The 27,297-nt window shown below is 47.9% G+C and overlaps 1 long non-coding RNA gene and 2 pseudogenes across 1 annotated transcript; 2 read left to right on the top strand and 1 right to left on the bottom strand.

Moving 5' to 3' along the window:
* The first annotated feature begins 2,199 nt into the window (after positions 1–2,199).
* LOC112428765 (U6 spliceosomal RNA) lies at positions 2,200–2,292 on the top strand (annotated as a pseudogene).
* Positions 2,293–3,686: 1,394 nt separating this feature from the next.
* LOC139355464 (large ribosomal subunit protein mL42 pseudogene) lies at positions 3,687–6,344 on the bottom strand (annotated as a pseudogene).
* A 2,467-nt stretch (positions 6,345–8,811) lies between these two features.
* LOC139355465 (uncharacterized) lies at positions 8,812–27,232 on the top strand. Its single transcript, XR_011606146.1, has 3 exons — positions 8,812–8,936; positions 25,990–26,159; positions 27,123–27,232. It is a non-coding gene; the product is annotated as an uncharacterized lncRNA (long non-coding RNA).
* The last annotated feature ends 65 nt before the right edge of the window (positions 27,233–27,297 follow it).

Genomic DNA, 27,297 nt, shown 5'->3' with positions numbered 1-27,297 from the left:
GGTGGCTTTGTAAGAAGAGGAAGAGAGACCTGAGCTAGTACAGGAGCGTGCTCAGCCCGCCTCAGCGTGTGGTGCTGTGCTCTGCCCTTGGATGCTGCAGAGAGTTCTGACCAGCAAGAAGGCTCTCTCTGGATACAGCCCCTTGACCTCGGACTTCTCAGCCTCCATAAGAGTAAGAAATACGCTTCTTTTTGTTATAAATTGCTCAGTTTTAGATAATTCTCTTATAAGCAACAGAAAACAGACTAAGATACTGGGTATCGAGATTGTACCCATTCATTCTGCTACTACTAGTGTACAAGAGGGCCCTTTCCCCTACTCCCTGTGGCCTATCTTCCCTAATTTTGTCAATTTGATAGATAAAAATGGGCAATAATCTTTTCAGCAGAAATCAGCCTCAGCAGTCGATACTGACTGAGCAGTTTACAACCTTCAGCACAGGGCACTTCTAGAGTGTAAACTGAGAGAGGCGAAGCTCTGGCCACTCTCATGGGGGAAGATTTGGATTTGGCTAACACTTGTGCCGTCCGTCATGTACGTTCACACACTTGGTCTTCTTTCTCCCTCATAACCACCTTCTAAGGTAAATATCATTGTCTCATTTTTTCAGATGAGGAAACAGGCCCAGAGAGACTAACTTCCCTAAAAGTTAAGAAGTAACAGCCCGGGGTAAGGGGAGTCTGAGAGTGAAGGGAAGAGTAGCAGAGGCAAGGCCATCATTAACCCTGGAATTTGTGTGGAGCCAGGGCTGGGTCTCAAGGCCAGGCCAGACCAAGGGAGGAGTGGAGGAGGAAATGATATGAAATTCTTTGCCATGGGCTGCAGACTGTGGAATCTGTTTTGCCTGTGCTGAGGGCTTGTCCTGGTTGGGCATGAGGTAGAGGCTGCAAAGAGTCCAGAGCCCTCAAATCCAGGGAGGGGAAGGCCCCAGGTCTGGTAATGCAGAAGGCCTGAGGAGAGAGTGGGCAGGGATGTTACCCTGCTGACGTCGGAGGTGTGTAGGAGTTGATTATACGGAGCAGGCCTTGTTCACAAGCGAATGGGGAACTTCTTCCATCCTCCTAGCTGGCCTGCCCAAAGCCCTTAGCACAGATCCCATTTCTCAAAAAACTATTAAAAAAAAAGAAAAAGAAAAAGGAGGCCGGGCGCGGTGGCTCAAGCCTGTAATCCCAGCACTTTAGGAGGCCGAGACGGGCGGATCACGAGGTCAGGAGATTGAGACCATCCTGGCTAACACGGTGAAACCCCGTCTCTACTAAAAATACAAAAAACTAGCCGGGCGAGGTGCTACTCGGGAGTCCCAGCTACTCGGGAGACTAAGGCAGGAGAATGGCGTAAACCCCGGAGGCGGAGCTTGCAGTGAGCTGAGATCCGGCCACTGTACTCCAACCTGGGCGGCAGAGCAAGACTCCGTCTCAAAAAAAAAAAAAAAAAAAGAAAAAGGAAAGAAAAGTAAAAGAAAACCCCTAAACAGTCCTCTTTGCATAATGGTGGCTCTGAGCCTGGGAGTTCCAAGGACAGACTTGTGTCTCATCACCTCTGGCTCCAGCATGTGCTAAGTGGTCCTCAGCGCTCAGCATTCTGAAGAAATATTTTCAGCAGTCTCTGGGTGGGGACCCAGTAGGCAGCTAAGTGCCTTTCTCTGGAGATTCTGTTCCCCAGTGAAGGTCAGCTCAAGTGGACAGGCTTCCAGGGTCACAGAAACCTCTGTGGACCCACACGTACAGGAGAAGCAGCCGCTCTGCAGGGGTGGCTTCATCTCAGCCCCTTTTCCCACACAACCTTGGTGCACAATATGCTACTCTGTGCCAGGGGTCTTAAAGGGAAGCTTAACACATGGCGGCATCACTGGAGTGGTGATTTGCCAGTGTTTTCAGATGACAGAGGGCCAAAGAATACAGAAAAGGGCCTTGCATCCTGAACCTGGTGAAATTGTGGCCCAGGATCACAGGAAAAGAACACACATTTCCTCAGCCTTTTTAAATGAGAAAATGGTACAAATAATGGAAACTCTATTCTTTGGTTGGTTATGTGTTTATTCTTAGGAAATGCATTTATATGCAGAGAGAAAAAGAGGGAGAGAGAGAGCAAGCACGTGCAAATGTGGTAACATCAGTGAATCTGGGTAAAGAGTATTTGGAAATTCCTGGTACATTCAACTTTTCTGTAAATTTGAAATTGTATCAGAATAAAAAGCAAGTATTCTCTTCCTCAGTGCATGCACTAAAATTGGAACATACAGAGATTCGCACGGCCCCTGCGCAAGGATGATCAGATGGTTTGGATGTTTTGTCCCTTCCAAATCTCATGTTAAAGTGTGACCTCAGGCCGGGCGTGGTGGCTCACGCCTGTAATCCCAGCACTTTGGGAGGCTGAGGTGGGTGGATCACCTGAGGTCAGGAGTTCGAGACCAGCCTGGCCAACATGGTGAAACTCCATCTCTACTAAAAATACAAAAACTGGGTCAGGTGTGGTGGCACATACCTGTCATCCCAGCTACTCGAGAGGCTGAGGCAGGAGAATCACTTGAACCTGGGAGGTGGAGGTTGCAGTGAGCAAAGATTATGCCACTGCACTCCAGCCTGGGCAACAAGAGCGAAACTCCATCACACACACAAAAAAAGTGACCTCCAATGTTGGAGGTGGGCCTAATGGGAGATATCTGGGTCGTGGGAACGGCTGCCTCATGAATGGCTTGGTGCTGTCCTCATGGTAGTGAGTGAGCTGTCACTCTGAGTTCACGTGAGCTCTCTCTCTCTCTCTCTGGTTGTTTAAAAGAGCCTGGCACCTGCTCTCTCCCGCTTTCTCTCTCTCTCTCTCCCTCCTGCTTGGTCCCTCTCTTGCCATGTGACACACTGGGTCTGCTTTGCCTTCCACCATGATTGTAAGCTTCCTGAGGCCTCACCAGCAGCAGATGCTCGTGCCATGCTTCTCATACAGCCTGCAGAACCATGAGCCAAATCAACCACTTTCCTTTATATATAAATTGCCCAGTCTCACTCAGGTCTTCCGTTTTTTTGTGTGTGTGTTTTTTTTGTTGTTTTTTTTGAGACAGAGTCTCACTCTGTCACCCAGGCACAGTCTCGGAACACTGCAACATCTGACTCCCAAGCTCAAGTCATCCTCCCACCTTAGCTTCCTGGGTAGCTGGGATTACAAGCGTGTGCCACCATGCCCGGCTAATTTTTGTATTTTTTGTAGAGACAGGTTTTGCCATGTTGCCCAGACTGGTCTTGAACTCCTGAGCTCAAGCGATCCACCCATCTCGGCCTTCAAAAGTGCTGGGTATGCAGGCATGGGCCACCGCGCCTGGCCAGACATTCCTTTAGAGCAATGCAAAGTGGACTGATACAGATGACATGCAAATTTGTGAAGTGTTCCATATTTTTTACTACATGTTCTCATTTATAAGTGGGAGCTAAATAATGTGAACACATGAACATAGAGTGTGGAATAGTAGACACTGGAGACTTGGGAGGGTAGGAGGGTGGGAGGTGGGTGAAGGATGGGAAATCAGGGGGTACAATGTGCATTATTTAGATGATGGCTACACTAAAAGCCCAGATTTCACCACTGTGTAATATATCTATGTAATAAAACTCCACCTGTATCCCTTAAATTTATATATTTTATATATGTATTTTTTTTTTTTTTTTTGAGACAGAGTCTCACTCTGTTGCCCAGGCTAGAGTGCAGTGGTGGGATCTCGGCTCACTGCAACCTCTGGCTCCTGGATTCAAGTGATTCTCCTGCCTCAGCCTCCTGAGTAGCTGGGATTACAGGTGGGAGCCACCATGCCTGGCCAAATTTATATTTTTAAAAAGTAACAAAAAGATTTACAAAAACCAGAGGAGCATTTTTAGGTAAATTAATCTTCATTCCCACAAGACTAGCACAAGAATGGGTTTACATTTTGCATAGATTTTGATTTTTGTTGTTGTTGTTTGAGACAGGGTCTTGCTCTGTCACCAAGGCTGGAATGCAGAGGCATGATCACCGCTCACTGCGGCCTCAACCTCCTGAGCTCAAGCAGTCCTCCTACCTCAGCCTCCCAAGTAGCTGGCACCACAGGCACATATCACCATGCTTGGCTAATTTTTTTTTAGAGATGGGGTCTATGTTGCTCAGGCTGCTCTCAAACTCCTGACTCAAGCAGTCCACCCACCTCAGCCTCCTAAAGATTTTGTGGGTTTTTTTTTAAATATGAAAAGATATGTTATTATTATTATTAGTGCATATACCACATTGCACTTTCTCCAATGGCAAATGAGGCAGAGGGTAATATTTCTCTTTAATTCCCTAAGAACCTCAATATCATCTGTCTTCTGGAGGATTCAGTTTCTTCTGACATCTGTGATATTGTCCACGAAGATACCAACTGTACTTAGTATAAATAACATTTTGCTAAGTTGTTCTATTAGGGGTTCTCGCTCAAGGTGTTCACTTTTTTCTTCTCTAGTTTTCAGCTCTTGACCGTGTGTTTCTTCATTATTATACACAGGATCTGGTCAAGGGATAGATTTTGTGCGTTCATATGGATGTCTGTAGAAGGATAGTAACATACTATTGTCCTGGCATCAGTTGTCAAAGCAAAGTCTACTTTGCAACTGTAGTCATCTGGAAAAGTGGAGTATGTAGATTTATGGCAAACATAAGGCTCCATTTTGGATTGAAAATAAATGTTTCCAGATAGTTCCCTTTGATATCACCCATCTTACTGCTGCTACTGCCATGTAGCAAGATGCTTATCAGGTAGTATGAAAAAAGATGCTTCAAAGAGAATCTGCTTTTAAAATCTGCTTCTGGGCACATCAGTTTTCATCCCTGCTTAACAGCTCCTCACCATGAGCCCATCATCTTCTCTCTTTATTTTTGCATAGATCTTAAATTATTTTTACTCAGTTGTAATCATGGACAAATTTGTAGTCTGCTTTTTTTCACCTAACATTAGTTATAAACTGTTTTCCATACTGCTGCATATTCTTTGTAATTATCATTTTAATGATTTATAATTTAATTTTTTTACTTGATTTTTTTTTTTTGAAAGAGAGAGTCTCACTCTGTCACCCAGGCTGGAATGCAGTGGCATGATCACAGCTCACTGCAGCCTTGACTTCCCGGATTCAGTTGATCCTCCCACCCCAGGCTGGCGCATGCCACCAGGCCTGGCTAATTTTTTTGTATTTTTTATGGAGGGGGGTTTCACCATGTGGCCCAGGCTGGTCTCAAACTCCTGTGCTCAAGCAATCCTCCTGCCTCAGCCTCTCAAAGTGTTGGGATTACAGGCATGAGCCATCGCACCTAGCCAATTTATAATACTATATATCATAATTTATATTCTCCTGTTGGTGGACATGTAAGAGGAAGAGGATACTGGTTCATCATGAGCTCTGTACCAGGTGCTGCCCACCGCAGGCTATATATGGGCATCATCTTGTTTGACCCTCATGATCCTGCTATGCCCCAGGCTCTGTTCTAGTTTTGGGAACACATCAGCAAATTAAATAGACAAAATGGAACTTACATTCTAGTAGGGGTCGTGGTCGGCGGGAGATGTACAATCAAAAGTATACATAATGCTGAAGAATTAAATGTGGAAGGAGTTTAAATTTTGAAAGTTTGCTATACATACTTTTCCTGCATTATTATTATTATTTTATTTATTCACTTATTTTAAGATGGAGTCTCCCTCTGTTGCCCAGTGCAGTGGCGTAGAGTGCAGTGGCGTGATCTCAGCTCACTGCAACCTCTGCCTCCTGGGTTCAAGTGATTCTCCTGCCTCAGCTTCCTGAGTAGCTGGGACTACAGGCGTGCACTACCACACCCGGCTAATTTTTGTGTTTTTAGTAGAGATGGGGTTTCACCATATTGGCCAGGCTGGTCTCGAACTGCTGACCTTGTAATCCACCCACCTCAGTCTCCCAAAGTGCTGGGATTACAGGCGTGAGCCACTATGCCTGGCCATTGTCCCCCATTATTATAAAGAGTTTTCAGCACGTTTTTTAAAAAGGATATGCATAATAAATAAAAAAGTATATATTATATTATAAGATGCCAAATAATATGGAAAAACAGCAGAATAAGGAGAGTAACAAGTGCAGGAGGAGGAGTGTTTTCATTTGAAATAGAGTAGTTGGGGTAGACCACACCGAGAACGTTTGAGCAAAGACTTGGAGGAGATGAAAGCAATCCCTGAATAACACATGAACAAATCAAATGACTTTTTCAATACATTCTAACTATGCCGTTAGGAAGCAGGCATTAGAAGGGCTAAGATCCCACGAGGGGCTGGTGAAACTTGTATATATCTACATCATTGGCTAAAATATAAATCAGCCCAGTTCTTTTGTTTTTTTTTTTTTTTTTTTTTTTTTTTTGAGACGGAGTCTCACGCTGTTGCCCAGGCTGGAGTGCAGTGGCGCGATCTCGGCTCACTGCAAGCTCCGCCTCCCGGGTTCTCGCCATTCTCCTGCCTCAGCCTCCTGAGTAGCTGGGACTACAGGCGCCCGCCACCGCGCCCGGCTAATTTTTTGTATTTTTTTTTAGTAGAGACGGGGTTTCACTGTGGTCTCAATCTCCTGACCTTGTGATCCGCCCGCCTCGGCCTCCCAAAGTGCTGGGATTACAGGCTTGAGCCACCGCGCCCGGCCAGCCCAGTTCTTTTGTGAAGCATTATGTCAATTCACACAGCCATTTAAAATATTAATGTCTTTTGACCTGGTAATCCCACTCCTGGGAATTTGTCCTAAGGAAATTTTTGCAAAGAGGAGAAAAGGCTCTATGTGGAAAGATCACTGCAGCAGTATCCATTTGTCTTAGTCAGGTCTAACCTTAGTCAGGTTTATTTCTCACAGTTCCGAGGTTGGAGTCTGAGATTTGGGGACCAGCAGGGTCCAGTTCTGGGAGAAAGCCCTCTTCTGGGTCTCCAGCTGTATTAGCCCATTCTCATGCTGCTATAAGAACATACCGGAGACTGGGTAATTTATAAAGGAAAGAGGTTTAATTGGCTCACAGTTCGGCATGGCTGCGGAGGCCTCAGGAAACTTACATTCATGGCAGAAGGGGAAGCAAATACGTTCTTCTTCACAGGGCAGCAGGAAGGAGAAGAATGAGAGCCAGTTGAAGGGGGAAGCCCCTTCTAAAACCATCAGATCTCGTGAGAACTTACTATCACAAGAATAGCATGGGGAAAACCGCCCCCATGATTCAATTACCTCTCACTGGGTCCTTCCCACCACATGTGAGGATTGTGGGAACTACAATTCAAGATGAGACTTGGGTTGGGATGCAGCCAAACCATATCACCAACTGTCAACTTCTCATTGTATCCTCACGTGGCAGAAGAGAACTAGCTAGGTCTCTGGCCCCTTTTTGTAAGGGCACTAATCCCATTGATAAAGGGTCCACACTCATGACATAATTACCTCCCCAAAGTTCCACCTCAGGATTAGTGTTTCAACATGTATATTTTAGAGGGACACAAACACACAGTCCATTGCACCATCAAAGTGAGGAAGTGATGGATTCAGAATTGTCTGGGAGTCAGGTGTTGGGGTCTGAAGGTTTGACTCTATGATCTGCCACTTGGTATCTGTGTGGTCTTGGGTTTAGTGACTTGATCTTCCTGAGCCCATGCCTGCCGTGATGGAAGGAAGGAAATCAGTTTGGGAAAGTCCTGGGGGACGAGACTGTGAAGGGTCTTGACTGCTAAGCCAATGATTCCAGGCTCTGTGCAGTCAGCAGGAGAATCATTACAGGTATTTGATTAGAGCTGTGCATCAGGAAGATTAACTTGACGGTGGCATATAAGATGAATGGAACAGGGGAGAATGCAGAGGTGGGGAGGCCACTTAGGAGGCTTCTGCAGTAGTCTACATGAGAGGCAATGACTAATTAAATGAAACAGCCCAAATTGTATGAGCACCTCATGGGTGATGAGCCATTATAAATCTCCAGCCTCCCCATAGCATCTGTCTTAAAGTCTGCACTGAACAGAAATATTACAGAATAATGCTTTATATTTCTTTCTTTTTTCTTTTTCTTTTTTTTTTTTTTTTTGAGACGGAGTCTCGCTGTGTCACCCAGGCTGGAGTGCAGTGGCCGGATCTCAGCTCACTGCAAGCTCCGCCTCCCGGGTTTTTACGCCATTCTCCTGCCTCAGCCTCCTGAGTAGCCGGGACTACAGGCGCCCGCCACCTCGCCCGGCTAGTTTTTCGTATTTTTTAGTAGAGACGGGGTTTCACCGTGTTAGCCAGGATGGTCTCGAACTCCTGACCTCGTGATCCGCCCGTCTCGGCCTCCCAAAGTTCTGGGATTACAGGCTTGAGCCACCGCGCCCGGCCAATGCTTTATATTTCTAACCCTTTGCAGTTCAAAAAGTGCTTTTATGAGCATTATCTCATTTGATCTAGGCTGTTTACAAATTGATATTTTGAAGGAGTTTTTCCAGATATTGAAATTGGGCCTATAGATTTATAGTTTTCAAGGCTCGCCCCTTCTATCCTCCTCTACTCAGCTTCCTTTTGCTCAGTCTTCAGGCACTTCATGGTTCTTTATTCCTTTTCACAACCAAAAAAAAAAAAAAAAAAAAAAAAGTGCATGCTGAACAACACACCAGGCTCCTTGCTAGGTCACTCCAAAAGCAGGGAAGTCATCAGTGTGCGGGATTTGAGCACATTTGGTTTATTTAATCATTCGTTCATCTTTCTCTGATCACAGTGGAGTTTCACGTGTTCCACCATATGCTGTCCCTGAAATGCTCTGCACACACCAGTAAGAGCCCACGAGGGGTCCTAGCCTTTACCTTCCCTCCTTGTCTGCCAGGATTGAAGGAGGAAATCAGGTTGGGAAAGTCCTGTGGGACCAGATTGTGGAGGAGCTTGACTGCTAAGCCAAGGACTCCAGGCTCTATGCTGTCAGCAAGAGAAACATTACAGGTATTTGATCAGAGTTGCGCATGAGGAAGGTTAATCCAGCAGTGACTCCCTCCAGCTTCTGCCCTTCCCCAGTCTTGCGGTTGGGGGGAGTGTCTTTTGCTGGATTTCCCCAAAGAGGTCCCAAGTCACACAGACACAATTCAGGAGACACAGGACTAGCGATCACCCAGGAGGCCTGCAGCCTGGGTCTCCACTGTGATTGAGGCTTCCTAACTCTGGCTTTTGGGCTTCCAGAGGCACTAATGAGCAGGGCTGAGCAGTAATTAAGACTGTGCTGTGTTCCACATCACGCAGCACAGCTGCAGCTGCCGGGAGGAAGGGGAAGGAGAGAAGACAGGGAAGATGCCTTTAGCCCTCTCTTCCCACTCTGAACCCACTTGCTGTCCAGGCTCTTCAGTGCAGCAAGGGGGTTTGGTAAAGCCATGGGATAATGGAACAGCTACAGGAGATGGATGCCCAGGGCTGGGGAAATAGTGTTCAGACACCAGCCAGCTGTTGCTGCTCCATTCTGCATCCCAGGTGGGGTGCCAATGGGCCAAGCCATGGTTGTCTCAGAGGTGAGGACCCCCTGTCTTGCAACCAGCCTGGCACTACAGGCCCTGCAGCAGGAGGGGGCTGTGATCTGGCCAGGGGGAGCCAGGTGGAGGGCGAGTATGACACATGCAGTTATGAGTCTGGGACTTTCTCTGGCTCACATCCCAGAACAGGGGCCTCTCTTGGTGAGGGGCCACTGCAAGAACAAATACTCAATGAGCAACACAGAGCCAAGCGCTGGAGGTTCACAGGTCACACTACGAGCCAGTTCATTCCACAGAACACACTCTCCAGTGGAGAGGTGGAGGTCAAAACAGAGTCATGACTGCTACGATGGTGATGAGAAAAAGTTCCATGGGGCCACCTAGCGTAGACTGAGGACAGCTTCACTTATATGGTGGCACTTGAGCTGAACCTTGAAGTAGAAGAGGGATTCACCAGAAAATATGGTTTTGGCAAAGGGAATAGAGAACAAAGGCAGTTGGCATGAGATAGTTGGCTGCCAGGAGACGTGGTGGGCCTGGCCCAGAGCATGAGTGGAGTGAGAAGGGAAGGAGTCTAGGGAAAGGAACCTAGAGAATCCAGAATTCTAAAGGACCACCAGAGGCTCCAGGCGGGGCAAGAGCGACTAACAGGATGACCCACCTTCCCCAACTTACACCATCTCAGGCACTGGGCAGATGCTCTGTGACTTTATCGGGATCCTTGGGGAGTGGTGCCAGCCCCAGGTACTGAGCTGGAGGGGGGATCACAGAGGACTCAAGGAGGAAAGGCAGCTGGAGGGAAGGGGCTTGGGTGGAACAAAAGAGGAGGGGGCTTGGCCCTGGGCTCTCATCCACTCCTGAAGCCCATCCAGGGAAACAGTGAACAGTGAATGATGCAGTGCCTGTGTCCCAAGATCCCAGCCTTGTGTGGGGCCATCGGGTCACCAGAAGCCTTCCTGTCTCCTGCCCATTGCTCTGGGGGCCACAGGTACCTGAAGGTTTCCAGAACCCAGGGAAGAGGCCGGAGGTTCAGTCATAGCTCTATAGGAACAGAACTAGAGTGATGACTAGCTCCCAAAATACATAACCCTTATTTTGAGCTTCACAATACATGTCAGTCAGAGAAAGAAAGGTTCAAGTCTCAAAAATGCTGGATCTTGGCTGGGCGCGGTGGCTCACGCCTGCAATCCCAGCACTTTGGGAGGCTAAGGCAGGCAGATCACTTGAGGTCAGGAGTTCAAGACCAGCCTGACCAACGTGGTGAAACCCCGTCTCTACTAAAAATAGAAAAATTAGCCAGGCATGGCAGTGGGCACCTGTAATCTCAGCTACTGGGGAGGCTGAGGCAGGAGAATTGCTTGAACCTGGGAGGTGGAGGTTGCAGTGAGCCGAGATGGTGCCACTGCACTCCAGGCTAGGTGACAGAGTGAGATTCAAAGTCTCGGCACGGTGGCTCAAGCCTGTAATCCCAGCACTTTGGGAGGCCGAGACGGGCGGATCACGAGGTCAGGAGATCGAGAGCATCCTGGCTAACACGGTGAAACCCCGTCTCTACTAAAAAAAATACAAAAAACTAGCCGGGCGAGGTGGCGGGCACCTGTAGTCCCAGCTACTCGGGAGACTGAGGCAGGAGAATGGCGTAAACCCAGGAGGCGGAGCTTGCAGTGAGCTGAGATCCGGCCACTGCACTCCAGCCTGGGCGACAGAGCGAGACTCCGTCTCAAAAAAAAAAAAAAAAAACAAATATATGTAATCAGCACTTGTTTCAAATAGTCTTTTAGCAGCATGCTAACTTATGACTACAAGGTCTGCGGTCCCCTCTCCTGCCAAGTGTCCCCTTCCCCTGTTCGAGCGGCTCGAAGGCAGTCCTCCAAGGGGATTCGGGGTTGTACTCCCGTATAAAAGAAAGCCTGTGGTGCTGCTGTGTTAAGTTACCCACCTGTTAGCTGGTGAGCGCCCCCTTCATGTCTTTCCTGAAGGTGGATTTTCAGTAAATAAGAAGACCACATTTTTTATTCTGAGGCTGTGGTCTTGTTTTCCATAGCAGTATGTCCCAGAAAGTTCGAGATCTCTTGCATGGCCATGATTTGAAAGTCTGGAAATGGGATCCACCGGTAAGCTGTGTTCTCCATGGAATTCACCCGAGGCTGCCCTGCACCCCTCTCCTCTCCCTCGGGGTCACAGGGCATCTGTGGGTGCCTCCTCCTATTGCCTGTATGTCCTCCCCAATAGGAGAAAGACAGGGCATAGAGGGAAATGAGTCTCTTTCACTGGTTCGAATTAGGGAGAAGCCTGTCAGTCCAAGCCCCCCTCACATTCAGGCAACGGCCAATCCGGCTTCCTTTCCTCCGACCTGGCGGGCATGGGAAGCAACTGTGGAGGAATTTCAGAGCTGGGGGAAGCAGAGGGAGGATAGGAATGCCTTTATTTTCTTTGAACTTTTCCATTTATAATATTTCTATTTTTAAAAGAATAATTTGGTTATTTTTCATTTAGCATATTTTCCTTAGAGCAATAAAGGCTTTTGCAATATGGAAAAGGTGACATTTGATCTGAAGGAGTCTGGGGGAGCTCTGAGTATAGGGAACCGACCATTCATACCCGCCCATGAGCGCTGCTGCCTGGGGGCCTGAGGTGTAGGTCGGCTCACCGCCAGCGACCTGCCTGTGACCAGCCTGTCCCTCTTCCCATGGGTTCTCTAGCTGGCTCTGCCTAAAGCCTGTCTGTCTCGCCAACTCTCCCACTTCTCAGCTTCTCCCTTTCTTCATTCAGCCCGGCCCAGAAGCCCTGAGGGCTGGGCCAGAGAGAAGCAGTTGTTGCTGTTTTTTCCCAGCTCCCGCTCAAACCTGACACCCACAGAAAGGTCAAGCCCACGTGGTTCTGCACATCCCTGCCTGGCCAGCCCTGGCTGTTACCATGACGACTGCTGGGCTGGAAATGTCCTTCGCCACCTCCACTCAGCACACTGGTGACTGTCCCACGCCCCATCCTCAGAAAAGCTGCTCCTGCCAGGGGTTCTGGAGTTACAGGGCCTTTGGGAATAAGACAGACCGACGGAGACCAGGAAGATGGACAGATACAGTCAGAGGCACACACACTAACAGAGTCAAAGAGACAGGCATAGTGCGACAGGAGAGTGCGAAGGTGCGAGGAAGTGAGGTGGCGACACAGCCTCAGCCGCGCAAGACTGCAGGAAAAATAAAGCAAAGTGGGGCCTGAGACAGAGACAAGAGACAAAGGGAGGCACGGGGGACGCGGGGGCCCGTGGCGCCACAGCGAGAGGCCAGACAGAGGAAGAGACAACAGGCAGAGGCCAGGGCAGTCAGCTCTCCCATCCCAGGGAATTTCCTTGCCCAGTAGGTCTCTCTTGGCCTCATCCTCTCTGAGATGTCAGGCAGGGTCTGTCTGAGTTGATTTGCTGTCCAGGCTGTTCCTCTGGCTGGACAACATTTGCCACCTTAAGAGGGGCCCTCCCCTAATAACAGTGATTGTTATTTTGTTGACACACACACACACACACACCCTGCTCCTTGCCCATGATTCCATGTCACCCCAAACTCATCATAAATACCTTCGCAGCCTCACTTCACCCAGGCGTTGGAACATTGAGCAGGGTTGATTTTCAAATTGTGGCAAAATCTAGGAAATAAGCGTGAACCTCAGAGATGATGAAGCCCCTAGAGGATAATGAACGGGCAAGAGGAGGGAAAAGACAGACTGAACAGTGAGTACCAGACAAGAGTGTGGGGGCAAGAGGGTGGGAGAAGGGATCAGGAAAGAGAGAGGCGGGCTCAGAGCTCTGACCAGGGCAAGCCAGAGGAGCGGTAACGGGAGGGCTGGGCCAACTCGATTAGCCTTCGGGGCCTGGCAGGGAACCCTGCCTCCAACATCAGTGCCATGATTTCCCATCTTTGAGGTGTCTCCCAGGCTTTGAGGGAGGCTTCTCAAGGTCTTTGAATTCTTGGTCGTTCTTAGCATTTTCTTTTTTCTTTTTCTTTTTCTTTTTTTTGAGGTGGAGTCTCACTCTGTTGCCCACGCTGGAGTGCAATGGTGTGATCTTGGCTCACTGCAACCTCCGCCTCCCAGGTTCAAGTCATTCTCCTCCCTCAGCTTCCTGAGTCGCTGGGATTACTGGCGCCTGCCACCATGCCTGGCTAATTGTTTTTGTATTTTTAGTGGAGATGGGGTTTCACCATGCTGACCAGGCTGGTCTCGAACTCCTGACCTCAGGTGATCCACCCGCCTTGGCCTCCCAAAGTGCTGGGATTACAGGTGTGAGCCACCGTGCCCAGACCAGCATTTTCTTCTTAGAAAATGACAAGGCTGTTGGCCGGGCGTGGTGGCTCACACCTGTAATCCCAGCACTTTGGGAGGCCAAGGCGGCTGCATCACGAGGTCAGGAGATCGAGACCATCCTGGCCAACATGATGAAACCCTGTCTCTACTAAAAATACAAAAAATTAGCCGGGCGTGGTGGCAGGTGCCTGTAGTCCTAGCTACTCAGGAGGCTCAGGCAGGAGAATGGCGTGAACCCGGGAGGTGGAGCTTGCAGTGAGCTGAGATCGTGCCACTGCACTCCAGCCTGGGTGACACAGCGAGACTCCGTCTCAAAAAAAAAAAAAAGAAAATGATTAGGCTGTCAACACAGGAAACTCTGGGGCCAGGTCAGTCTCTCACCTGTCCTAACCTTGACCACAGTGTAGAAGGACGGTAGAGTCAGTGCCCTTAATGTCACCATGTTCCAAGGTCACATGAGTGTTGAACAGGTGCCAGCCTGAAGCACCGATTGCCCTGGTGCCGTCCGTCCAGAGAGCCCAGTGAGAAGGTGGGCCAAGAAAGAATACTTGAACCTAAGAGAGCTGTGGGTGGACATTCAGAGTAGGCTGGGCTGAACTCGCCCCGGGAAGAACCACTTCCCACACTGGGCCACAAAGGCCAAAATGTCAAAACCAAGGGTCCTGCACAGCCCTGGAAGGTGGATCCCGGCCTGGGCGGGAAAGGGATTGTGCCATATGCTCACGCGCTGCCTCACATCCCTCCAGCCCATTTCCGTGACCAGTTGCAGTTGCAGCGGATGCTTCTGGTACACGCTCAGTTTCCCACCTCTCTCCTTCTCTGCATGAAGTTTTTCTCAGCCCCTGCAGGGCCGCCTGAAAGTGGCAGGGGCTTAATACCTCCAAAGAGCAAACCTCAACCAATGAAGGATGGGCATTGGTGGAACTATAACCCAGATGTCCCCCGTCAGTCAGTGGCAAAATTCTGAGCTGTAATCTTTTTTTTTTTTTTTTGAGATGGAGTCTCGCTCTGTCACCCAGGCTGGAGTACCGTGGCTCCATCTCAGCTCACTGCAACCTCCACCTCCCAGGTTCAATTAATTCTCCTGTCTCATCCTCCCAAGTAGCTGGGGCTATGGGCGCACACTACCATACCCAGCTAATTTTTTTTTTTTTTTTTTTTTTTTTTTTTTTTTTGAGACGGAGTCTCACTCTGTCGCCCGGGCTGGAGTACAGTGGCCGGATCTCAGCTCACTGCAAGCTCCGCCTCCCGGGTTTACATCATTCTCCTGCCTCAGCCTCCCGAGTAGCTGGGACTATAGGCGCCCGCCACCTCGCCCGGCTAGTTTTTTGTATTTTTTTAGTAGAGACGGGGTTTCACTGTGTTAGCCAGGATGGTCTCGATCTCCTGGCCTCGTGATCCGCCCGTCTCGGCCTCCCAAAGTGCTGGGATTACAGGCTTGAGCCACCGCGCCATTTTTGTATTTTTAGTAGAGACATGGTTTTGCCACGTTGGCCAGACTAGTCTTGAACTCCTGACCTCAGGTGATCCACCCACCTCAGCCTTCTAAAGTGCTAGGATTACAGGCGTGAGCCACTGCGCTCAGCCTGAGGCGTCATCTTTATGTCTCCTCAGAGTGATCCCAGGGTGACAGCCCTAACTACCCACAGTGGACCTACTCAACACAGGGAGCTATCTCATTCTCCTCACTCCCTCACTCTTGCTCACCCTCTAAAATCAGCCACCTACGTACAGGCCCTTGTCTCATGATACACATTCAGAGAACATAAAACAGCACAAGAGCGATCTTCTTTTTGTCATCTTCCAGCCCGAGTCTCTCCCTCATGGTTGGGCTAAGATAAGAACTGTGGGAGGGCTCTGCCTCTGAACACTGATTGGCAGGTGATCAGGTGTTTGTCATTATTATCTAGGAAGGAGAAAGAACTCACCAGCTCTCCCTCCCAAATGCTTGGGAGACCAGGGCTGACTTACCAGCAGCAGGCCCCCATAGGTCCCCAGTGGCCAACCACAGATTTTCATAACTGGAAAGGACCTTAGGGGTGACCTGATCCAACTTTCTACACAGTGCAGGAATCCCCTTTACAACCTCTCTGACATCCACTTACACACCTCCAGTGACAGAGAATTACTATCTTCTACAAGGCCACCCTGTTGTTGAACAGCTATTAGAAAGTTCTTAACACTGAATGGTAATTGGTCTTCCTGAAACTCCCTGCCATTGGTCCTAGTTTGTCCTTTGTACTTCAGTGTCTCAGCTTTCTACCCAATACTCCTCCAAATATTTTAAAGCCAACCGGGTCTCTCTTAAATCTCTTTTCTATGGAAAACAATCTTATTGTCTTGTCCTGTCTTCAAATGACTCGATCTTCTGAGCCTGCTCACCCTGGACCCCTCCTCTAGGGAGCATTGCAGTTTGTCGATGTTCCTCTGTAGGAAAAGACCCTGTTGCGTGGCAAGAGTGGCAACATCTTGAAGCAAAACTGCCATATGACTGATGTTTGACTCCTGCATACATCAGCCTCCCAGGCTCAAGCTATCCTCCTCAAGGCATTCCCGTGGCAAGGTCAAGAAACAATGCCTGGGCCGGGCATGGTGGCTCACGCCTATAATCCCAGCACTTTGGGAGGCCAAGGTGGGTGGATCACCTGAGGTCAGGAGTTCGAGACTAGCCTGACCAATGTGGTGAAACCCCGTCTCTACTAAAAATACAAAAAGTAGCCAGGCATGGTGACAGGCACCTGTAATCCCAGCTACTTGGGAGGCTGAGGCAGGAGAATCACTTGAACCCAGGAGGCGGAGGTTGCAGTGAGCCAAGATCGTGTACTGCACCCCAGCCTGGGCGACAAGAGAGAAACTCCATCTCAAAAATAAATAAATAAAAGAAACAATGTCTGTAACACAGATAACCCCTCATAAAGAAATGATGCCGGGCCAGGTGGGGTGGCTCATGCCTGTAATCCCAACACTTTGGGAGGCCAAGGTAGGAGGATTGCTTGAGCCCAGGAGTATGAGACCGGCCTGGGCAACATAGTGAGATTTCTTTTCTTTTTCTTTTTTTTTTTTTTTTGAGACGGAGTCTCGCTCTGCCGCCTGGGCTGGAGTGCAGTGGCCGGATCTCAGCTCACTGCAAGCTCCGCCTCCCAGGTTTACGCCATTCTCCTGCCTCAGCCTCCTGAGTAGCTGGGACTACAGGCGCCTGCCACCTCGCCCGGCTAGTTTTTTGTATTTTTTAGTACAGACGGGGTTTCACCATGTTAGCCAGGATGGTCTCGATCTCCTGACCTCGTGATCCGCCCGTCTCGGCCTCCCAAAGTGCTGGAATTACAGGCTTGAGCCACCACGCCCGGCTCTTTTCTTAAAAAAAATAAAATAAAATAAAATATTAGCCAGGCGTGTAGTCCCAGCAAACTCAGGAGGCTGAGGAGGGAGGATAGCTTGAGCCTGGGAGGTTGAGGCTGCAGTAAGCTGTGATAATGCCATTACACTCTAGCCTGGGTGACAGTCAGACTCTGTCTAAAAAAAAAAAGAAAATGGAAAAGAACGAGAAAAAAGGAAAGAACGCCTATAGCATAAATAACCCCTCATAAAGATGCTTATCTGACCTCCCCAGTGGTCATGAAACTTTATACAATAAAGTCTGAGGTGTGACCAGCTGCACATGTTTTCCCCTAAAAGCTTGCTATGTAAAGGATATTTTCTGGAGGGTGGGCATGGAAATCCACCACCTCATGACCACCCAAGGTATGGCTTCTGTGTATAAGTTGCTATTAAGTATTTCTTTCTGAGAGACTAGATTCTGTTAGCCTCTTTTTTTTTTTTTTTTTTTTTTTTTTTTTGAGACGGAGCCTCAGTCTGTCGCCTAGGCTGCAGTACAGCGGCATGATCTCGGCTCACTGCAACCTCTGCCTCCCGGGTTCAAGAGATGCTTCTGCCTCAGCCTCCTAAGTATCTGGGATTACAGGTGCACACCACCATACCCAGCTAATTTTTGTATTTTTAGTAGAAACGGAGTTTCACCATATTGGCCAGGCTGGTCTCAAACTCCTGACCTTGTGATCCACCCGCCTCAGCCTCCCAAAGTGCTGGGATTACAGGTATGAACCACTGCGCCCGGCCTTGTCAGCCTCTTTCTTTGGCCCCTCAGCTCTCTTGGCCTTTAGGGGTAGGTTTGCATAGACCTGCTCGCTGCAGAACATCCTCTTACATTGTGGTGCCCAGATGATGCTTTCAGAGAGGCATGACCAGTGCAGAATATATTTTTACACTACTGTGTCCCAAGTACATTTCCACTATTGATTCCTAGAATTATAACTTTTTTTTAGCAACACATAACACTGCTGACGCCATTGAACTGTTAAGACACTGAACTCCTGTTTGGGGTTTTCCATACCACTTTCCCCTTTCTTCAGCCAACAGCAATCCTCTTTCACTTCCCATTCTTATATGGTTCTGGTGGGACTGTTAACCACAGTATCCTGTACACTTACTCATAGATCTTGCCCTTGTCATAGTCACTGCTCCAATGACGAGCATGTGACCCAGGCCAAGCCAATCTGAATCCTTCCCCTGGAATTTATTTATTTATTTGAGACATGATCTTGCTCTGTCACCCAGGATAGAGTGCAGTAAGGCAATCATAGCTCACTGCAGCCTCAACCTCCTGGGCTCAAGCAGTCCTCCCACCTCAGCATCCCGAGTAGCTGGACTACAGGCATGCGGTACCATGCCAGGCTAATTTTTAAATTTTTTGTAGAGACGGGGTCTCTGTGTGTTGCCCAGGCTGGTCTCAAACTCCTGGGCTCAAGTGATCCTCCCACCTTGGCCTCCCAAAGTGCTGGGATTATTAAGCCTAAACCACTGTGCTGAGCCCCCTGGGATCTATTAGATGGGGTTGGAAAGTGTTCTTTCCTCTAGAGTTCCTAAACTGGAATGATGTCTGCCCAGAGCTCCCTGTGCTATACGAACACACACAGATAGTCAACAGTGGGAGGAAGAGAGGCTACAGATACTGCTGGAGTCCTGGGGTCCAGCTAACTGAAGCCAGCTCTGTATATCTTAGGCTAGAATTGAGTCTGGCTTGGATTTCTTTTTTTTTTTTTTTTTTTTTTTTTTTGCAATAGCCTTGGAAAACTTTCCAGAGTCTGGCTTCTTGGCTTCTGTCACTAGAACTTTGTCCCATCACTCTAGTCTATAGAAAAATTTTAGAATTGTTATTCTGTTATTTAATCAATTACCTACTCTTCTCACTTTTGATAAGGTTACCTTCTATTCACTCAGCCAAATCATTGATAAAAATGTTGAGTTGAACACAGGAAAAAGAAACCAACAACATGTCAGCTTATCAATAAAAGAGTTTACCTTTGGGATGACTGTTTCAACAACTGTGAGTCTCCTCTACCATACTCTTACCCAACGTACACTCCGCATCCTGTCTGCCTTGATCAGGCACCATGCTAAAGACCACACTGCACCTTGGCATTTTGCTGAGCCAATAGTTGATGGTCTCATCCCCAAAGGATATAAGATTAAAGAACCAAAACTGGTCCTGGAGATACCTATTCTTTAAAATGCCCATAAACTCTCAGTAACCTATCTCCTTTCTTGTGCACACACACACACACACACACACACAGAGTCCCTCTTATCACCCACCTCCACCTTTGCTTCCTCCCTCCCTACTTATCTCACCTGCTAAAGAAGTAATTTTTAAAAGTGGATTAGGTAAACATGAAGGGAGGAGAGAGTCTGTTTGGGAAAAGAAAACCTTTAGAGCAATGTGTGACACAACAATTGGGACAGAGGAGGTGGAGAGAATGGGGGGAGATGAACATCTCTCTGCCACACATTGACTAATGGGAACAGTACATTGAGGGCTCAGGAAAGGCTGAGGCTGGAGGCCAGGAAATCCAGGAGCAGAGGCCCACTACTGCTCCACTTTGGCCTGTAGGAGGTGGTATGGGGTACCAGCAGAGAGCACAGGCGCCAGAGAGCTAGGCTTGGCTCTCCATCCTGGCACCACCACCAGCTAACCACCCACTGCTAACTGCTGAGAGCCTGAAGCTCCCAAGACAGACACTCAGGTGCCACACTTCCCTCCACTCAGTGACCAAGCCCCAGTGGTTCTCCTTACAAATGCTCCCATATCCACTTCTCTCTAGTCTTGCTGCCATACCTCATTCATGTAACTATCATCTCTTCAAAGATTTATTCTGCTCCATTCTCTCTCTCTTTACCTTCTGAGACTGGAATCACACGTATATTAGACTGTTATTGTCCCTCAGCTCTTAAAGGTTTTGCTTTGTTTTGCTTTCCCCCTATCCCAGTTTCTTTTCCCCCATCCCAGTTTCTCTTTGTGTTTTAGGGTTCAGATAATTTTTATTGACCAGTTCAAGTTCACTGGTTCTTCACCTATGCCTACCTACTGAAAAGCCTGTGGAAGCAATTCATCTCTAATATCATGTTTTTTATTTCTAGCATTTCCATTTGACTTTTCCTTTTTCTTTCTTTTTTTTTTTCCTGAGACAGTGTCTCACCCTGTCACCCAGGCTGGAGGGCAGTGGCATGATCTTGGCTCACTGCAACCTCTGCCTCCTGGGTTCAAGTGATTCTCTTGCCTCAGCCTCCCAAGTAACTGGGACTACAGGCATGAGCCACTATGCCTGGCTAATTTCTGGATTTTTTGGTGAGATAGGGTCTCATGTTGCCCAGGCTGATCTCAAACTCATGTGCTCATGTGCTCCTCCTGCCTTGGCCTCCCCAAGTGCTGGTATTACAGGCATGAGCCACGACGCCCAGCCCCATTTCACTTTCTCTTAGTTTCCATGTCTCTGCCAAAATTCCCTGTCTGTTCATGCAAGTTGCCCACCTTTCCCCACTAGACCCCATAGTAATTGTAATTATTTTAAGTCCCTCTGCGATAGTTCCAACATCTGCGTCATCAGTGAGTCTGGTTGTGTTGATTCATCTTCTGATAATGGATTGGGTGGTTTTCTTCTTGCCGTTTTGTGTGTTTTGCTATTTTATATTTTATTTTATTATTATTATTTTATTTTGAGACGGAGTCTTGCTCTGTTGCCCAGGCTGGAGTGCAGTGGGGCCATCTCAACTCACCGCAACCTCACCCTCCCATGTTCAAGTGCTTCTCCTGCCTCAGCCTCTGGAGTAGCTGGGACTACAGGCACATGCCACCAATGCCTGGCTAATTTTTGTATTTTTAGTAGAGATGGGGTTTCACCATGTTGACCAGGCTGGTCTCAAACTCCTAACCTCAGGTCATCCACCTGTCTCGGCCTCCCAAAGTGCTAGGATTACAGGTGTGAGCCATAGTGCCCAACCTGTGTTTTGCAGTTTTTTAACTGAATGCCCATGGTGTATGGAACCGCAGAGACTGAGCTAAATAGTATCTGTGTCTGGGAGTGAGGCTGCCTCGTCTGTCAGCCCCACTGACAGAAGGTTGAGTCTGGTGGGTTGGTCTGGGGAGTTGAGTCAGTCTTGTTAGGAACTGGACAGGATTTGGGTTTGGTTGTACTCTCATTACCTTCAGTGCACCCCAGTTCCTCTAGTGGTGGGCTGCTTAGAGTGGGGACTGGGGTGTCAGGGCTTCCTCAGTGCTGCTGTCCCACACCCAGCTTTTCAGCCGGTAAGAGACATCCGTTGCTTGTGATCTGGTGCCAGGCTCAGGCAGGGCAGGGCAGGGTTGATTCTGTTACCCTGGCCCAGCTTCAGTCTTAAATAGGTCCTAGGTACCTGAGCTTCAGCAGTGGGACTTTCTCAGTGTTTCTGTCCCTCTTCCCTATGGCAGCCAAACTCTGCCTTATATGTGGTTCATCTAGGATTAGCCAAAGTTCTTGCCTTCCCCACAACAGAGTGGACCTTCACTTGACTCTTCAGCCCAGGACAGTTTCCTGCTTCTGCTCCTGGGTAGGGGTTTCTGCTTCTAGTCCCAGGAGCAATGGGTCTTTGCCTGTTCAAGAAGGGCAAGAAGGTTTTGACACCTCACCAAAAGCAGATAAGTTTTGCTTTTATTCCTCCCACTGAAGCAAATGTTTGTTACCCTCCGCCGAGGCTTAAGGCTTTTGCTTAAAGGGGAGGACTGTGGAAGTTGAGGTTTTTTGCCTTCCACCAGCCTTGATCAACCTCTGTACGCATGAATCACCAAGGAAGAACAGTCCCTCCATTTCCTGCCCTGCTCCCACTTTTCCCCATGAACCCCAGGGGAGGCCTATAGAAAAAAGGTTGCCTTTGCATGCACTCCCATGTCTAGAATCCTATTCAGCTATTCTATACTAACATGTTAGACCACATGTGGACTTCACAAATTTGTTAACATTTTTATTGGTTTTTTTCTTACCCACTTGTAAGACAGCCACATCTTTGTCAAAGTTGAAACAGTCGATGTGTCACACTCTCTCCTTCTATTTCCTCTCACTCCTATTCATTTCTATGGACTCAGCTCCCTTAACACTATCTCTCTTTTATTTGGTTGCTTTGTGACCTTGGCTTTCTGATGGGCTCAAGAAAAGTTATGATTTTATACCTGCTTTTTCACATTGTTAGGACGGAAGGGGCATTTTCTTGCAGTATTCTACATCCTAAATGGAAAAAGTTCTCAAGTACTATCATCTCTATCTTAGACAACTGCAACCACCTCACAGCTGGATTCTTGCGTCCAATTTTGCCCCTCTCCCTACTGTAGCCAGCATAAGTATTAAATTCTGCAACCATCGCAGACTAGAGGGGACTGCAAAATAAAATACTTTAAAATTAGCTACTTAAAACCTGAAACTTAGCTTATGGTGCATTGGTTATCTATTGCTGAGTAACAAATCCACCCAAAACTTAGTGGTTTAAAACATGACATTTATTTTGCTCATGAATGTGCAGGGCTTTGCAGGAACAGTTTGTCTCTGTACCACCTGGTGTCACTTGGGACATTAAAAGCTGGGGGATGAAATCATTTGACTTACTTATATGTCTGATGCCTGGGGTGGGAAGACTCAAACAGCTGGGACTCCCTGGGCTTCTCTATCTCTGTGGCCGACTTCGTACATGCCAGCTCAGAACTACCAAGGAGCATGCTGAGAGAGAGAGAGAGACCCCAGGTGGAGTGCTTTTATGACCTTGCCTCAGAAGTCCCGTTATTTGTGCTGTACTCTATTAGCAAGGCAGTTACATAGGTCTGCCCAGGTTCAAAGGGAGGGAATATTGACCGAAGATCTCAGTGGAGGAGTGTCCACATCACACTGGAACATGAATGAGTGGGATGGGATACACTGATTTGGCCATCTTTGGAAAATACAGTCTGCCATACATGATTCTACTTGTTCTGTAATAGTGAAAAAATAACAACACAAATTGAAGTAGAAAATAAAAACAAAGAGGCCGGGCGCGGTGGCTCAAGCCTGTAATCCCAGCACTTTGGGAGGCCGAGATGGGCGGATCACGAGGTCAGGAGATCGAGACCATCCTGACTAACACGGTGAAACCCCGTCTCTACTAAAAAATACAAAAAAAAAAAACTAGCCGGGCGAGATGGCGAGCGCCTGTAGTCCCAGCTACTCGGGAGGCTGAGGCAGGAGAATGACGTAAACCCAGGAGGCGGAGCTTGCAGTGAGCTGAGATCCGGCCACTGCACTCCAGCCTGGGCGACAGAGCGAGACTCTGTCTCAAAAAAAAAAAAAAAAAAGAAAAACAAAGAAAAACCATTTCGCATAGACATGTATCGCTGCCAAGTGTGAATAACTTGTCCACCCACAATCCCTTTAATTATGGCATACCCATGGCAGCCATAACCTTCTAGATGTAAATCTTATTTTGTCACTGCCCTTTTTTTTTTTTTTTTTTTTTTGAGACGGAGTCTAGCTCTGTCGCCCAGGCTGGAGTGCAGTGGCCGGATCTCAGCTCACTGCAAGCTCCGCCTCCGGGGTTTACGCCATTCTCCTGCCTCAGCCTCCCAAGTAGCTGGGACTACAGGCGCCCGCCACCTCGCCCGGCTAGTTTTTTGTCTTTTTAGTAGAGACGGGGTTTCACCGTGTTAGCCAGGATGGTCTCGATCTCCTGACCTCGTGATCCACCCGTCTTGGCCTCCCAAAGTGCTAGGATTACAGGCTTGAGCCACCGCGCCCGGCCAATCACTGCCCCTCTTAAAATCAGTCCTTCCTGTTCTCCCACAATAAACTCCAAACTCCTTAACATGGTTTATAAAACTCTTCACACCTGGCCTTGTTTAGTAATTTCCACCCTTACCTCTTGTCTGGCCCTCCTTTGTTCTTTGTGCTCCAGCTACACTGAACTACCTTCCATCTTCCAAGTTCCGTTTTGCCTTAGGCCTTTGTACATGCTGTTTTCGTCGTCTGGGACTGTTCTTGGTCCCCATGCTCTTACTCTTCTATTTCCTCTCACTCCCATTCATTTCTATGGACTCAGCTCCCCTAACACAGCCTCTCTCCTACCCCACCCCAAATGGTCTAGGGCTCTCACATCTCCATCCCACGTGCTCTCAAAGCACCTTGTGCTTACACCCTCCACAGAATTAATGAGGTAGCTCTAATCCCCCCTCCATCATTCTATGTGGGAAGATGCCATTCTGCTTTATTTAACACCATGCATAGTGCCTGGAACATGGCAGGGGCTCAACAAATATTGGTTAGATGAATGAATCTCTGCCTTAAATAACCTATTTCTGGGTTCAAGTAAACGGTCCTCACACCCACCTAACATCCCAATGGCAGTATCCTATCTTGAGTCTTATAACTAAAGTAGGGCCAAAGCTGGTTGGGATAATTTAGAATTTTCAAGACAACCTTGCCTGCTTCATGTGGCTGGGGCTATTCTCAGCCTTGGAGGACTCCTTCCAAAACAGGGCCAGGGAGAGGCTCCAGGGCTTCCGTCTTCCAGCAATGGTTCTGGTGGGCAGGTCTGCCTGGAAGGGTGCACCTCGGCCACAGCTGGCGGGACGTTTGTTTACTTGCTTTGCCTACAGCCAGGGCCTATTTCTGCATCAGGTATTGGATGCATGCCTGTGTCACTCTAGTGAGGATCTCGCCAGGCACTGAGTGATGAGCACGTGTGCTGGGAGAGAACAGCGGCAGTCCCTTAGGTTATCTGCCTGGCTGCAGCCCAGCCTTCTCTGGGTGTACCAAGTCATTACGGCTTGGCCCCTGTTGGTGATTACCCTCCCTTGGCTCTAAGGCTTAGCACTAAATATTGCTCCATTTGCTCTAACTTGCTGCCTATTTCACTAAGGAGGAAGAAGGAAGAAAGTTGGGGGTGATAAGTAAGACTCTCTACCAACTTATAAATCTTACTGGGTTGAGGAAGCCCTAACTGGAGTTCAGGGCCCTGGAGTTTTCAGGGTCAAAGGAAACAGATGAGCATTTTGGGCCAATACTATTTTTTCCTGTGGTTAGTCCCATTACTAAAAAGGAACTGGAACATGAAGAGGTCACGTGACTTATTTATGACCATTCAGTAAGCCACAAGACAGATAAAAGACAGCACTCAAAAGACTCTCAGTTTCCAATGTAGTGCCACTTCACTAGCCTAAGATAAATCTATATTAACAAGTTAGCTTTGGGAGCTAGTGTCAAATTTGGTTTTGGTAAATGGAACATGGCAGGGGCTCAACAAATATTGGTTAGATAAATGAATCTCTGCCTTAAATAACCTATTTCTGGGTTCAAGTAAACAGCCCTCGCACAGACCTAACATCCCAAAGGCAATATCCTGTCTTGAGTCTTATAACTGAAGTAGGGCCAAAGCTGGTTGGGCTCTTTTTTTTTAGGCTTTTTTTGGAGCCATTGTTTAAGCTGTCACCTCTAAATCAATTAAGAAACTATAGCTACAACTCACTGGGTTCCCTTCCGTGGAGTCATGCAGAGCCCCTCTCACACCGCACCCAGGTTTACACATGGGCTAGAAACCATTCAACTTACAACTCCGTTTCAGTTCCTCTAAAGCAATTCTCCACCCTCTCATATTCCGATTTCTGTTTCTGAGGTAGAAAATGGGAAGTAGGGAAAAGGCAAAGCTAGAACCTTGCCTGAATGACAGAAACACTATTTTCAGGTATAGAAATATTCTCTTACCGTCCTATGATCTGCACTTTGGGAGAGTGTTTTGAGACCTCATTTTTTTTTTCTTATATTGTTGTTTCTGAGGAAGAATAATTTTTGTTTGTTTATCATCCAAGGAGAAGAAAAAATTTAATTTCTCTTTCTTTAAAAAATCCATCCTGAAAGCCATCACTCTTGGAGTGGAGTGAGGCCTGGCGTCTGAACTCCAGGTGGAGATGGCAGCCTGCAAGCCTGGACCAGAGCTGGATGACCGTCAGTACTCTGGCTTCCTCAACGTGCCCAGGGGCCACAGAGAGCCACTCTCTGTGTCACACGTATCCTGCCAATAGAATGCTGTAAGAATAAAGCTACTAAATCTACTAATAAAGGTGTTAACCCAGCCAGGACAACATGGCAAAATCCCATCACTACAAAAAATATAAAAAATTAGCCGGGCGTGGTGGTGTGCACCTGTAGTCCCAGATACTCGGGAGCCTCAGGCAGGATCACCTGAGCCCAGGAGGTCAAGACTGTGGTGAACTGAGACCATGCCACTGCCCTCCAGCCCTGGTGATAGAGTGAGACCCTGTCTCAAAAAAAAAGAAAAAGTTTAACCATTAGTCAATGGAAAGAGAGGAAAGGGCCAGGCATGGTGGCTTGCACCTGTAATCCCAGCACTTTGGGAGGCCAAGGTGGAAGGATAGCTTGAGCCCAGATGTTTGAGACTAACCTAAGCAAAATAATGTGACCCTGTCTCTATAAAAAAATTTTTTTTAATTAGCCAGGCATAGTGGCACATGCCTATAGTCCCAGCTACTCAGGAGAAGCTAAGCCAGAAGGATGGATTGAGCCTGGGAGGTTGAGGCTGTAGTGAGCCATGACCATCACTATATTCCAGCTTGGGTGACAGACTGAGGGGACCTTGTCTCAGAAAAACAAAAAAAATAAGGAAAAAAGAGGAAAGTATATTTGAATATTACAATAAAAATATTCGTATCACTAAGCAAGTATATGGAACAATCTAATTGGTTCCTGTCTTTTCGGGCAAGGCAAATACTTGATTTAGAAATGAGCAAACAGTAGCTGGGTGTGGTGGCTTGCACCTCTAATTCCAACTACTCAGGAGGCTGAGGTGGGACGATCACCTGAGCTCAGGAGTTTGAGGTTACAGTGAACTATATGATTGTACCACTGCACTGCAGCCTGGGCAACAAAGTGAGACCCTGCCTTAGGAAAAAAAAAAAAAAAAAAAGCAAATGTTCTCAGAAGATTGATTGATTTATTCTATTTTTTCTTTTGGCTCCTCTCTGGATCTGAAGATTTTTACAGCCACCCTACTGATCATTAGGGATTTGTAAACTATTACCCAGGAAGAAGGCCCATGGAGCAAAGGCCTCAGAACACCAAAGTCTGGACTGTCTGAGGGCACATGCTAATAACGGGAGTGTGGCAAAGGTGGCCAGCTCCCGTGGCTTGGCATGCATTAGTCTTTAC

This window comes from Macaca nemestrina, chromosome 7 (assembly GCF_043159975.1).
Source record: "Macaca nemestrina isolate mMacNem1 chromosome 7, mMacNem.hap1, whole genome shotgun sequence".
In the NCBI taxonomy this organism is placed as follows: domain Eukaryota; kingdom Metazoa; phylum Chordata; class Mammalia; order Primates; family Cercopithecidae; genus Macaca; species Macaca nemestrina.
The sequence above is the reverse complement of the archived record's forward strand: the minus strand, read 5'-3'. Positions and strand labels throughout refer to the sequence as shown.